We start from the raw sequence: 12,054 nt of genomic DNA, 5'->3' as shown, positions 1-12,054 counted from the left end.
TGACTTGTCTACATTAATTTTATTAATTGCTGTTCAGCTTGGTGCTGACACACAGTACCCCCATCAAACTCTTTTGATGCCTGCACCACACAGTGAACAGGGCAGGAAGCAGTTGGCTCTGTTCACTGTGTAGTGGGGGAGCTGAATTACTGTAGCTTAGCTCATGTTTAAAGGGTTACTCTGGAGAAGTCAACTTATGCCCATCCACACTTTCCCAGTGGTTGGACCCCCCCCCCCCTTGATCTTCTTTATATGGCCCATGAACTTACCCATACTTGGTGCACTTGGCCCCATCTTCTGATGAGTGGGAGTGACGGGCCTTTCGTCCAATCACCAGCTGACACAGGAGTCCCATCTCAGCCAGCAATAGGCTGAGTGGGCTGTCACCTCGAGTGTGCGTCAAGGAAGGATAAGTTAATAGACCCCATATAGGAGATTGCAGGGGGAGGGGGGTGGTGGTCCCAGTGGTCGAACCCTCCTCAGTCAGCCACTTATCCCCTATCCTGTGGGGACTTCATCTGAGTATCCCTTTAAGTAAACAGGAGGTTGGCTACAGTAACCAGTCCAGACCACTATGCAGTGAATGGAGCAAACAGCTTTAGGCCATGTTCACTGTGTAGTGTGGGTGCCAAACAGCTGCAGGGCAGGAATGCCATGTGTCGGCACCCCATTGATCAGCGATTGATAGGCAATACTTAGGATAGGCCATCACTAATATTTGCCCAGAAAACACCTTTATGATTAATATAAACAAGTTAAGGGATCCTCTTCAGAACCAACAACAAGTCAATTCACTTATCAACATGAACAGTACATAACCTGCATTAGAGTAAATATTACCCATTCACTTTAATGCAAGTGGAATACCCACCTCTGTATAATTGACTAACAACCTCCCTCTTAATTATGGGTAGGCCAAAGTCATGCCATAAAGATTGAAGCATTTCCACATCTGTTACACCTCTTCAGATCCCTTCCAATTCCCATTTACTCAGCAACCTTAGTAAAACTCACGAACAGTTTGCTGCGTTAATTTGGAATGAATAGAAAGCAAGTATAGCAAGACCTATTGTCACAAAATAGTGTGTGTAGGGGGATCTCTCTGTTCCACATCTTCAGAAGTATTACATAGCAGTATTTATATCTGTATTGTGATGATTTCAGCCTCTTCTGTGGTCCCTAGAAGGGTGTCTCTCTTGTACAGTATTACATCCCCTAACACTTTTCACATTCTGTGGCCTTGTGAATAACTGATCCAGTCTATAAAAACTCAAAACCTATGTCCCTACTCACACACTCCTCACTTCCCCTTAAGTCAAGACTAATAAACAACTAACATAACATTGTGGACTGTCCCAAATGTTCTAAAGTCTTAAATCCCTCCCATGTAGTGGTTACTTTAGCAGTTCTTTTCAAAACATCTGCCATTCTGTTTCAACAGGAGGCACCATCTCTGCTTTTTATTCTGTCTTTATTTTTTTCTCTAATGCAAATTAAACGTATTTTTATAGTTATTTGGAAGGAATACCTTAAAATCTATGCACGCCCTTGAAAAGGATTTTTGTATTCATTATGTTGAAAAAGCATTTTCTCCACAGGTCTTTATTATAAAGTTAGCTTACTTTGCTTGTACAGCCCCTACTACGTGCTATAGCATCTTTGTTCTCTCTATATACTTGTACAAAGCCTATATGGTTGTCTCCAACAGGTTGTCTTGTACCTGCTTTCCCATGTCCGTCCAGCCTGTGTGGCTGTCTACTATCTGAGCTGGTCTGTAAATATGCCCAGGCTATCTGCTCAAAGAAGAAAAACTTTACTCACCTCCCTTGCAGTGGTGTTCCGCCTCCATGATCCACTTTCTAGTGCTGGTGGTCAATATGTCACAGTGCCAGTCAGCCTGTCACTGTGAGTGGCAGTGTGACATATTGACCACCAACACTAGAAAGTGGAACACAGAGGGGACCGGGGAACTGTGATAGGGGGATGCAAGGGAGATATGTAACATTTTAGTAAATTTATTCTTGTTTAAGCAGGCAGACTGGCCATATATTGTTGTTAACTTTTTTGCTGGAGTACTCCTTAAAAGGCCAATGTTTTTACTTCCTTCAATTCCCCAGAAATCCTTCCAAAAACACCCTTCTGAGCTTTTATTGGGTGACATATTCCCTTTCACTTATTACAAAGCCAATCCATTACATTCTCATGGCATTTATTATGTTGTCAAGTTAAGAGCAACAACTTTATCCACACAGTTTGTCACTGAGAGGATTAACATAATTATTCTTTATGGAAAATGTGAGGCTACTTGAAATGATATCCTGGATAGGTACCCTGAGGTTTGGCATTTCTGGATCTCATATACTGCAACCCTCTATTTACATAACTTGAACCTCCTCTTAGCCTCTTACAAAATGCTATCTGGCCTCTTTTGATCCCTTTTTGTTTAATTTAGATTTGGGAACTGCTTCAGTTTATAACAAATAAGTAGCATGATTTTCTCCATTACTAGTGAACGGCATGACTAAGCTGTATAAACAAGTCAAATATTTTCTGAGATTTCCTTTAATTTGGCCCATGTGGAAATCTATACATTTACTCAAACCCATGTGAAAATGGATACAACATTGTGATTTGCCTATACAGTATATAGTAATTGAATTGTGCATAAGGAATCTGTTGTTCTATCAAGTTTCATGACCTAGGTCTACACTACATACCACAGTAGTATATACATTATGTTTAAATACAAATATGATATACTATAAGAATTTTTTTTTTTTTTATATAGATCTCAGAAATACTCCTGTATACCTTAAACACAGGACGTCCCAGGGTGGAAACCTAATATCAAACCCATCCAAAATATTTAACTTTTTATACTCTTTGTCAAGACAATAAGATTGTCAAAGTCTTTATTCCTATTGCTGGCATCAGAGAATAGAAATATGATGTTGCTTAAGGTGCTGACTGCTGACCTGTAACTTATATTAATGAAAAGGATATATTTCTGCTTATAGTTCAATATCCTTGATAAAGGATCCACCAGAGAAGGTGTGGATGTAAGTAATACATGCTGTGCTTTGAATAGATATAGCCCTTATTATTTTCAAAATCTATTTAGAGCTAAACAGGAAGCATCACTTAAACATGATAGATGGATGTCATTTTGCAATCCCAATTTATTGCTCCCTAACTATAGTTTTAGTATGACTGCACAATCCTCTATAAAATGCAGACACTGGACAAGTAACAAATCATGCAAATAACTGGCTGGGGCCTTCATAGGCAGCAATTTTACTTTCATTTATAGCTCCCACTTCCTCCCCCCTTTTTAGCTTTCACTGATGTATGGCTTTCCTTTAGTCCCTTCTCCTGTTACTTTCTCATAAATCAAAGGCTAGCCTTGTAAGTGTTCCGACTTTCAGAGCATAAGGTCCTAGCCTTGACACTTGTGTTCTAGAAAAAAAATCCCTTTGTTATTATTGTAGCTCTATGCAGTAGTGCACATATTGGAACTGAACTCCTTTGACATGTTTAAGACACACTTGGGGTTTCAGACTTGAGAAGTCCTATTAAGAGATAGGCAGCCTGTATTAGCAGAGAGAAGATGTAACTGATTAGTGCTATGAGCAAGAGCATAGCATTGATCAGTATACACAATCTCGCGTACGTATATCTCGTTGTGCCAGATTGGAAAAGCTATTATATTGCAGCACAATTTACATTAATTTTGAGGTGGTGGGAACATCCTATATTAAATTGGATAATGAAGAAATGTAAGTTTGAGCACATATTTTGTTTATTAGAATCAGGGCATCTCCAAGGAGTAGAAGTGGCCAAGAGTATCCCGTGTCAATTATTTGATAAACTTTGGCAATATATTAAAAAGGAATTGTGTATTTCAGTGAGCACTAATTATTCTCCACTTTGGAATAACTTAAATATTCCCAAATTGGCACTTCTTGACAATATTAATTTTTGGGCTAACAAAGGGGTTTGTAGGATACATCACATATGCGAAGAGGGTAAATTACTTCCCTTTGGTAAAAATGTTTCTAAGTTTGATTTTACTAATAGTTATCTTTTTCTTTTTATGTACGCACAAATGTCTCATGCAATTCGAGCCAGAGGTCAGGTTGAGTAGTTTTCTTTCTTTATTTTTTTTTGTGTGTTGGTAAAGGAATTCTGATTGCAAATGATGATGGTGTTCTCTTCATGGTTTTATGTACTCTCTGGCTATATTTATGTGATTCTATAATACTCATACTGTACAGCTATTTATGTGATGTTATATTATTTACATTGTAAGCGAGAAGAGTACTGTGTTATGTTCAATTGTAATCATGATTCCTAATTGTATCTGGTTTCTGTATAATTTTGTGAAATTAATAAAAAAAATATTTAAAAAATTAATGATATTTTATGATTTATGATATCAGAATTATCTGAACAATTACTATATAACATCCTACACTGTTAATGGCATAAACAAAATACCCAATGCCAAAATTGCAGATTTTTGGTCACATCATATATAAGAACAAAAAAGCAATAAAAAAATTCCCACATAATCAAAATGTCACTGATATAATATACAGATATATATATATATATATATATATATATATATGTATATATAAAAGTAAAAAGTCCTGCAAAAAACGAGCCCTCACATAGCTTTATAGGTGGAAAATTACATAAAGTTATGGCTTTTAGAAAATGAAGAGGAAAAAAGGAAAACTGGCTGTTATAGGATGGGGTGAAATGGATTATCTAGCGGGAGTTTTTTTTTTTTTAGGCAGACTTAGGCAGTGAATAGCATTAAAAAAAACTACTTTCACTTACCTACTGCTCTCCCGCGGTGGCACTGGTGACCTACTCCAGTCCCCGGCTGCACTCCTCTTCCTCTCAGAAATCGTAAGGCCTGGGCCCGGAGTGTCATACTGCCCCTTAGCCGATCACTGGCCACGGCCAGTGTTTGGCTGAGGGGAATTGGGACCTTTTCAGTGGCTCTGGCATCATTTTTATGTATAAAAAAATGAATAAAAAGAAAACAGGTAAAGTTGCTTTCCAGCTCTAGATTTGAGTCTTCCTGCAGCCTGGACACAATGACATGATGTGCCATCTGGTATTCTATTTACATCTTTAGCAGGCTATATTCCAGAGATTTTTTTATATGCCTGTAGCCTATTGGACCATTTTAGCTGACTACAAGGCAGCGCCACCGCAGACCATTTTTTTGCAATCTTTTTGCACCATTCTACAAGTCTACTGCCGACCTCTCATCGAGGACCCGGCTGGATCCTGCAGGCTGCAGCCAGAGACCATCTGACCCCACACGGAGGGGAGATATGCACATATCGAGCCATACCCCAGGTGAGTGCCAATAACATTGGGGTTGTGGACCGGGATTATCCCACTGAATTACGCGAGGCGCTATCCTCTCCCTGTCTCTTTTTTCTCTTTTCTACATTAATATTCTGAATACTATGAAGAGTCCCTGGCCCTATCTTATATGAATGATAGCCTTAAGCTTATCCCATGCATGTTTAAACTCCTTTAGTGTATTTCTTTATTGTATTTCCAGCTACCACTTCTGCAGGAAGGCTATTCCATGCATCCAATATAAATCTTTGTCCCTCTAATATAAAACTATGTCCTCTTGTGGTAGTTTTTCTTATTTTAAATATGTTCTCCTCCTTTACCGTGTTGATTCCATTATGTATTTAAAAGTTTCTATTATATCCCCTCTGTCTTGTCTTTCTTCCAAACTATACAAGGTCCAATATTTTGGTAATTATTTGGCACTCATTTTGGTAAGTATTTTAGGCCAAAACCAGAACGTAAACCAACACAGAGAAACACTGTAATTAAAAGAATTGCACCTTTTTCTGTGTTTTGGACTCACTCCTAGTTTTGGCTAAAATGTTGACCAAGATGAGGACCAAACTACTACATGTGAATCCAGACTTAGGCCTAAAGAAGGGAATTTACTAAGACCAACATTTCACTCAACTGTCTTAATGTCTTGAAGGGGTTATCTACCATAAGGTGATTTTAGTACTTACCTGCCCGACAGTAATGGACATGCTTAGGAAGGATCTGTGCTGGTCATGGGGCTAAATGGCTATGTTGTGATTCCACTATAATGCTGTTGATTCTGCTAGGGTTCCCTCCCTCCAACTACAAGTCCAAGGATTCCTTGTTTGTAAGTGTGAGGTTACCTTCCACACATCAGCCACCCCTCCCATTGAAGCACAGGTGAGCTTCCTTCCATGCTTGCTGTGAACAATAGACCTGTGTTTTCTAACCAGGGTGCCTCAAGCTGTTGCAAAACTATATTTCACTGCAGAATAATCTCCTTCCCATCCAGCAGTTGCTCCACCCATTGAAGCGGACAGGCTCCTTTTGAACACCTGACTGTGTACACTTAATGTACTGCAAACTGGGAAAACCTGAGACAATACTCATTTTGTATGCTGTTAAAAATAAATATTGGGGCAAAGATCACATACGAATTGCTAGACAACAATTAAACACAGGTACAGACACTATATTATGAACTACACTAACTTTACAGCCCCTGTAGCATAGTAAAATAAAAATAAATCCTGCAATACTCCTTTAAGTAAACCCCTGCTAGTGTAGGATCATAGTGGATTTTTGAAGTGGTGCATATCTTTTGAGAAATCCACACGCATCTGAGGCTGCCTGTGCAGCAGCCTAAGAAATCTACACAAGCGCAGAATAGCATAGATTTCCACTACAATTTGTAGTAAATTGTAGTTAATATTGTAGTTGTTAAAGGTTTTTTTTTTATCTAAGAGCCGAGAAACGTGCTCCCGATTTACCCAAAGTGCATGAAAAAGTGCAAACGTTTCACACTAAAAAAACGTGCACAAAGGATGCGGTCTATCGCAAGCCCTTCTCCGATAGGAGAGAGGCCCCCCAACAAACCTTACCCTTCCCTTCTGCGCCAAAAGGCACCTGTGAGGTTCCAGGTTCAATGTCCCTTTTCGCCAAAGCTACTATGGGACCTTAATTGCTCCCGGCGTCCACTTAGACATTAACCAAGGTATCTGCCCATGCAGGAGTACCCGGGATTCTTGCAGGGAGGTGCGGAACCTAATGGCCACACACACCTCCCCTAGACCGCCAGGATGGACACCCAGAAAGGCTACTGCACCCTGACAATCCTGTGTACATCCAACTCGTACAAAGTGACAAAAAGGAAATAAATAAGTGAATGTGTGCAGGTTTACTGCCCAGACATCCGCCAGATCTATAAAAATTTTTACGATCCTAGCCAGAAGGCCGGGAAGATGTGAGTGCCACAGGTGCAGAGATATGGTGCCAGTGCTTCCACTCAGTGAGCCTATCCTCTCAGTGAGTATTGGCACCTCAGGGTCACCATTCCCTGAGGCAAAAAAGTACCTCAGCTCTAGACCCTTCCAGCCTCATGGTGAGACCTGGAGAGAACAGGTCACATCAGGGCAGCCGTTGAACTGATTTATGCAGAAACCAGCTCCGAAACACCCCGATACACCTACCCCCTACATGCAGCACCCTTCCCCACCAGTCACACATCGGCGGGGCCCGAACCACCGAGAGGACTGATAAGAACAGATACTACACTTGATCTGAGCCAAAAGGCCGAGAAGCGATTAGTTAAAGGGGTTATCCAGGAATAGAAATACAATGCTCCCCTTCGGTCTCCAGGTTGGGTGTGGTTCTGCAGCTCAAATCCATTGAAGTGAATGAAGCCAAGTTGTCATACCACACAAACCCTGGGACAGAGGTGGAGCTGTTTTTAAAAGATATTATCTTTTTTTCTATTTCTGGATAACCCCTTTAATTGTAGTGAATTTAGTACAGGAGTGACCGTGATCCCTTCATACAAAGCCACGTTCCCAGCGCACAACTTTGTGCCAGGTTTGTGCAAAAATGTGCAACTTTTGGACAATCTGTGACAAAAAAATTTATAAATAAGTTTTAATATGAAATAATGTATGGCTACTAGCTTTGAGTTGGGGTCCACATGCATTCACGATTGGAATAAAATGATGGTATCCAGCCGACAGATTCACAAGGCTATTAAGCATCAACTTTGCTCTTATTCTGTCATTCTTTAATGGTGAGAACCTATTAACCATGAAAGTGATTGGCGGGGGTTCTGACTGTATGCCAGCACTGGGACCTTTTTTTTTTTTTTTTTTTGAAGAGTTCATAGACTGCAGTTTAAAGGTAAAGAACTGTTAAAACAGATGGTACATTTTGTAACCATATATGTATTTTAAATGTATACATTAACAATATAATTGCCTCTGCGCTGAAATAACAACCTTGACTTTCTAACATTAAAGATGTTGCAGAGGTATTGGTAATTTGAACTTTAACTAGAAGGCGTAACATACATCATATGTTAAGTAAAACTAACAGTCTATAAGTTAGTAGAACCTGATACTTGTGGCACTGTAACCTTAGTTCTCAGAGAGAATTTAGAGTCTCAGGAGATGAAATGAAAACATTGGTAATGACACATCATTACTGTGACCTCCGTTACACAAATATTTTTCTGCAAACAAAATGTTTTTCATGTCATAGTAGCTGTTTATTTATTTTTCACAATGAGGAATGCAAATGAAATGCTAGCTATGTTGGCAATATAATGTTATGTTCTGAAATTTCTCATTCTCAAAGGTTGTGTAACAGTGGCCAGACTGATTTTAAGAAAGTATGGATAGAGTCAAAATTGTGTAAATACAAAGTAGTGTTAGCTTATCCCCCTATAAGTGTTTTACAAATAAATGGCTTTAACTTCTTAAAGGGGTACTCCGGCCCTAAGACATCTTATCCCCTATCCAAAGGATAGGGGATAAGATGCCTGATCGCGGGGGTCCCACCGCTGGGGACCCCCGCAATATTTCATGCAGCACCCCCCTATCATCAACCTCCAGGGCTAACATCGCTCCGGGTCTGATGAATCACGATCACGGGGCTGGAGTATAATGACATCACGCACCCTCCCATAGGCTTGCGGCCTCCCATAGGGGGCGGAGCCATGACGTTAGGATACTCCGGCCCCGTGATCGTGATTCATCAGATCGGGAGCAATGTTCGCTCTGGAGGCTGATGATAGGGGAGTGGTCCATGAAAGATCGCGGTGGTCTCCAGCAGCGGGACCCCCGTGATCAGGCATCTTATCCTCTATCCTTTGGATAGGGGATAAGATGTCTTAGGGCCGGAGTACTCCTTTAACATCTAGGCCAATTTTCATTTTTCATTTTCTCTTGTTTTTTTTTCCTCTTCACTTTGTGAGTCACTTTGTAACTCATTTAATTCTGCCTAGGGGTATATGTGTGTGTGTGTGTGGGGAGGTGGGCTTCATTTTTACGTAATTCATTATCTGTGAAAACTGACATGTTATCTGTATTCTTTAGGTCAGTATGACTGCAGTGATACCAAATTTGTATATATTTGTATGCTTTACTACTTTAACCCCTTAAGGACTCAGCCCATTTGGACCTTAAGGACAATTTTATTTTTACGCTTTAGATTTTTCCTCCTCCCCTTCAAAAAATCATAACTCTTTTATATTTTCATCCACAGACTAGTATGAGGGCTTGTTTTTTGTGCGACCAGTTGTCCGTTGTATTGCCATCACTCACTTTACCATAAAACATATGGTGCAACCCAAAAAATACTATTTGTGTGGGGAAATTAAAAAGAAAACCGCAATTTTGCAAATTTTGGAAGGTTTTGTTTTCATGCTGTACAATTTATGGTAAAAATGACATGTGTTTTTTATTCTCTGGGTCAATATGATTAAAATGATACCCATGATTATACACTTTTCTATTACTGTTGCGCTTTAAAAAAATTGCTAACTTTTTAACCAAATTAGTACGTTTAAAATCCCCCTATTTTGAAGACCTATAACTTTTTCATTTTTCTGAATAAGCAGTGGTATGAGGGCTCATTTTTTGCGCCGTGATCTGTACTTTTTATTAATACCATATTTGCGTATACAAAACTTTTATTACATTTTTTATGAATTTTTTTTGGAATAAAATGTTATAAAAAAAAAGCAGCTATTTTGGACTTTTTTTTTTTTTTTACGTTCACGCCGTTCACCGTACGGGATCATTTACATTTTATTTTAATAGTACGGATATTTATGCACGCGGCGATACCAAATATGTATATAAAATAATTTTTTTACACTTTTTGGGGGTAAAATAGGGAAAATGGGACAATTTACGTTTTTATTAGGGGAGGGGGTTTTTCACTTTTTTTTAACTTAAATTTTTACTTTTTTTTTTAACTTTTATTTTTACACTCTTATAGTCCCCATTGGGGACTATTTATAGCAATCATTCGATTGCTAATCCTGTTCAGTGCTATGTATAGGACATAGCACTGATCAGGGTTATCGGTCATCTTCTGCTCTGGTCTGAGGGCTAGTTCAATCCATCTACAGAGCTGTGTAAGGGCTAGTTTACACCAGTGCAGTTTCAGTAACTTTAGATTTTAATACACCCTGTTCCAAATTATTATGCAAATTATATTTTTCTCATTTACCTAAATAATTGATGTAAATAACAGTCAGCATCATTCTCATGTTATCAACTATTAAGAGTACAATTCAAATTTTATTGCACAAATCTCCTAATGATAATAGTATTTTTTTTTATCATACAGGACGACATTTATCATTGTTTTTTTGTGTCTAGAAAAGGTGCAAAAAAGTCGCAAGCAGGGTTTATTTGTGCCTTTTTTGTGCCTTTTGGTTCACACATTTCTGCTGATTTTGAGTTGCAATCCACTGATTTTGAGTTGCAATCCACTGATTTTGGCAATACACAAGATATTGAAGGGTTTTATGAACTGTGCCTTTTTTGTGAAAAGGCGCAAAAAGGCGTAAAGCCACAGAAAAGTCTCTAAAACTACACCAGCCCAGACTCAGCTTTTTGGTGTATGTGAAGATTGAAATTTCAGAAAATGTGACCTGCACAAAATTTATCAAATGCTCTGTGACCATTTAATTAATTTGGTGCTCCTACACATTACCAGCATATAAAAAAAGGTGTAGAAAAATGCTTCACTTACATCTACAATGATAATGCCGGCCAAAAAACGTACAATGCACTGTTCCAAATAATTACGCACAGTAAGTTTCTAAACATTTTATGGGTTGTAAAGAAACCTAATAAAAAGCGAATGGCCCTAATTAATAGCCAACAAGGGAGTAGAACTATTCATGCCATTAAAGACAGGAAAGGGGAGATACAGAATAACCCTGATAAAATAATCCAAGAATTTGATAGATACTGATATATAAAACAAAATTTAAATTTAGCCAAGATGAATTAAAAGATTATTTGGAAGGAAGACGCAGAGTTCCAGAAGAAGAATTGGAGGAACTCAATGGTCCATTGACAGCCAGGGAATTATATAGAGCTCTGGAAAGCTGGGGGGAAATATATCAGATATATGGAGAGATTCTCATCCCAGCTTTGGTTAGAGATTGCCAAAATCAATGAGTGAGGCTAAAATAATATTATTGTTAAAATCAGATAAGAAAGAAGAGGAAATAGAGTTCTATAGACCAATATCACTGTTGAATACAAATGTTACTATCGTAGCAAAAGCTTTAGCTAATAGAATACAGAGAATTATACCCAAATTAATAAATAAGGATCAATGTGGGTTTATACCTGGAAGAACAACGAAGCATAATATCCATAGAGTACTCACGAATATACAACTAGGTGAGGGCTGGGGCTCCCACTCCATCCTGTCTCTATACGTGGTTAAATCGTTTGACAGGGTGGAGTGGGACTTTCTCTGGGGGGTGTTGGGAAGATACGGTATGGGAGGAGATTTGATCAAAATGATTAAGTTGATGTATTCAAAAGCTACAGGTAAGATAAATATAGATGGCATGAGCTCGAAAGGATTTGGTTTGACAAGGGGTACCAGACAGGGTTGTCCCCTCTCCCCCCTGCTGTTTGCAATGGCTATAGAACTGCTGGTGAGTAGTATAAGAAAAGA

The 12,054-nt window shown here is 38.9% G+C and overlaps 1 protein-coding gene and 1 non-coding gene across 3 annotated transcripts in view; both read right to left on the bottom strand.

Moving 5' to 3' along the window:
• Nucleotides 1–12,054, bottom strand: part of RASGEF1B (RasGEF domain family member 1B) — a 404,503-nt gene that overhangs the window by 79,727 nt on the left and 312,722 nt on the right. The gene's annotated exons all lie outside the window — the stretch shown is intronic.
• LOC130344071 (U2 spliceosomal RNA) lies at nucleotides 7,478–7,665 on the bottom strand. The gene has a single exon (XR_008883176.1). It is a non-coding gene; the product is annotated as a U2 spliceosomal RNA (small nuclear RNA).

Source organism: Hyla sarda, chromosome 1, assembly GCF_029499605.1.
Source record: "Hyla sarda isolate aHylSar1 chromosome 1, aHylSar1.hap1, whole genome shotgun sequence".
Classification (NCBI taxonomy): domain Eukaryota; kingdom Metazoa; phylum Chordata; class Amphibia; order Anura; family Hylidae; genus Hyla; species Hyla sarda.
Note: the sequence above shows the minus strand (reverse complement) of the source record. Positions and strands in the feature narration are given on the sequence as shown.